General features: G+C 40.0%; 1 pseudogene; it reads right to left on the bottom strand.

Annotated features, from left to right (window-relative positions):
- Positions 1-682: 682 nt before the first annotated feature.
- LOC114103868 (bone morphogenetic protein 4 pseudogene) lies at positions 683-1,852 on the bottom strand (annotated as a pseudogene).
- Positions 1,853-3,170: the final 1,318 nt, after the last annotated feature.

Raw genomic sequence — 3,170 nt, 5'->3', positions numbered from 1 at the left:
GAAAGGAAAAGTAATTATCATACATTACATAGTTCAATGGCCAACATAGTTTACAGTCTTGATAATGTGAGAATTGAATTTTGATTAACATACACTTATAGCCAAATTAGAATGAGGTAGGGTGGTGGAAGGTAGTAAGAAAAATATGCATGTTTATGTTTGTGTATGTTCATACGTTGATTTCTATATCTCTTTCCCACTTTGTTTTTAATACCTCCTGATTTTTTTCTCTGACTGCCCTTTTTTTCCTCTTCAAACATATTTTCCAAGCTTTCTATAATGCATGTATAGTAACTTTGTAGTCAGAAAAATAAAAATAGTACAGGTCATTACAAAGAAAAGGTTAGAAACCATGTCTCCAAGCATCCTCAGTTTTTCTTCTTAATTTATCACAGACTACCATCTGAAATTTTTCTGAATATTATTTGAACCTACTTATTTTTTCAGCAAGTACCACTGCTTGGGCATAATGAATTCACAAGGTCACCCTGCTGTGCAAATTATTTCATAGTATTATAGAGCCTTACATTTTAGTTTATCATTGTTGAAACCCATTGAATTCCATTCAAGAATTCTATAAGGTGTGTTTTAGGACAACATGGCTCCAGCAAGGTCTGCAATTATAGGAACACGTGTTTGTGTGAATGTATGTCCATATTCAAGGACTACCTTATCTCAGCAATACCCATATCCCTTTACCACCCTTGCTGATAATTTTTCAGTACTACCTTATCATGCTCATCCAGGTACAGCTTAGAGATGACATTCATTTAGTGGATATACAACAGGCCTTAGGGATACTTGAGTTGACAGAGTTGACCCAGGTCTGCACAGTGGCAAGGTTGGTTGAATTGAGGTGGTCCACCAGTACAAAGGGGCAGTCCCCATGGCAGTAGAAGGTCTGGTAGCCTGGTGGGGTCGCAATCCAGCCATTCCAACCCATGTTGCTGAAGTACACACAGAATGAGTGGTGCCAGCAGTTATTGCTTTTCCTGGACTGCTGTGGATGGTGTTAAGGGGTTAGCTTGGTCCTCCAGCAACTGGTCAAGGCATGGCCCAGACCATCAGGGTCAAAAGTGACCAGGAAGAGCTGGAGCTGGGCCTAATTCCCACTCTGTTGAGGTAACCATGAGCTAATCCTGACATGCTGGCCCAGTGGGTCAGCATATGATGATGGTGAGTCACCCCTGTGTCCTGCCCATAGTTGGGCGCTTCCCCTGGGTCTAAGAAGAACCCTTCAGGGCTCACTTCAAAAGTTTCCCACCTTGTGGTGGACTAACTGGTGTACAGTAGTCGTGTGATGAGGTGTTCAGGCACCACTTCCCTGGGACTTCAAAAACCTCAAAAATGTTTAGACAGTGGAAACCTGGCTCCCAGTCTCCTGGTTTACCTGTTCCTGAATGAGCTGAAGTTCTGCAGAGAACACCTCTTTCTCTGGGATGCTGCTGAAGTTAAAAAGGACTCGAAAAGCAGTTTTCTCTTGTCCCTGGGATGTTCTTCATGGTGGAATCTTCACACGGTGTTGGTGTGACTGGAGAGTCACTCTGAGTACTCCAGACCTGTGTGGTGGGCTCTCCCTCCTCCTCCCTAGATGTGAGCTGGAAGCAATCATGCATGTAATCCAGAATGATTTTGCTCTTGCTCAGCTGCGGTGCAGCCTGAACGTCTGCAGAAATGACATCTCGAAGTCATGGCACATGACTCAGTTTGAGCGACATCCCCCGTGGGGTCCTGGATCTCAGCAACATTTTTTTCCCCCAATCTCAGGTATCATCAAACTAGCATGGCTCATGCCTTCTAGCAGGACTTGGCATAAGGAAATGACAATCAGAATTTGGTTGCCAGGAATCATGGTGTCTTGACAGAAAAGAAGGCATACAACAACAGTCCGTGTTTCTTGACAACACATCTTGAACACACTTGCTGGAAAGACTCAATAGCTTTGGCAGTGGGTTTTTCGGAACGGCTCCATAGGTCATCCTCTGAAGGGTTGACCTATGGGAAAAGGCCGGGGACTGGGGCGCTGCAGGCTTGAGACACTTGGATGGGAATCCCACCAGGGACGTAGGCCAGATACTCAGGTGGGGCTGCAGCAGTGTCTCAGGCTCCTGTCCCTCATCTCGATGCCAAACTCACCTAGCTTTCAGCTCTTTCCCTCCCACTGTTCTCTTCTGCCTTCCCAGATTTACTACTGTAAGGGGCTTACTTAGCTCATAGTTGTGGAGATCTAAGATCATGGTGCCAGCATCTGTTTGGCTCTGATAAAGGCCTTCTGTCAATTCTACTCCTAGGTATATACCCAAAAGAAATGAAAATATGTCTATACAAAAAAAATAGTAATACTATTCATATAGAAAAAAGTGAAAACAACTCAAATGTCTATGTAAAATGTGAAAGATCCATATAGTAGAATATTATTTGGCAATAAAAAGGAAGAAAGTATCAATGCATACTACAACATGCATGACTCTAGAAAACATGCTAACAGAAAGAAACCTGTTATGAAAGACTACATGTTGCAGGATTCCATTTCTAGATAAGTAAATTTATAACAGAAGAGAATAAATTAGTAGTTGCTAGGGGATGGGGGTATGAGGGAGGGAATGGGGACTAAAAGCTAAGGAGAGGGAGGGAAAAAAACTTTTCAAAAATAGAATGTGATGATGGTTGTACAACCCTTTGAATATATTAAAAAATGTTGAAGGGAACATTTTTTTGTTTGTTTGTTTTTCTTAAGAGTGTGCATTTTGAATGAGTAAATTACATGTTATGTGAATTACATCTCAATAAAGCTGTTTATACAAAAAGAAAATTCATGTGGAGATAAGTTGAAAGTATATATTTGAAGTATATATTGAAAGTATATATTTCCTATCAAACTTTCATCTCAAAATTTTAGCATTCATTGATGATTCTTGCCTGAATCCGTTATTACTTTGATTATTATAAAATGCTAATTTTCTAATTCTATCATTCCTTCTACATTAGTTGGCATTTTATTATAAAGAAGAGCCATAAAATCTACTTTCAAAGACAACAAAATGGAATTATACTCTTTATAATAAGTACTTTGTAATTTGCTTTTTAGTTTAATATTATTGAATATTTACCCACATTATCATTTTTAGTGGATGCTAAATATTTAATGGAATAAGTGCATTACAATTGGA

The sequence above is a fragment of the Marmota flaviventris genome, chromosome 3, assembly GCF_047511675.1.
Source record: "Marmota flaviventris isolate mMarFla1 chromosome 3, mMarFla1.hap1, whole genome shotgun sequence".
NCBI classification, from domain to species: Eukaryota; Metazoa; Chordata; class Mammalia; order Rodentia; family Sciuridae; genus Marmota; species Marmota flaviventris.
The sequence above is the reverse complement of the archived record's forward strand: the minus strand, read 5'-3'. Positions and strand labels throughout refer to the sequence as shown.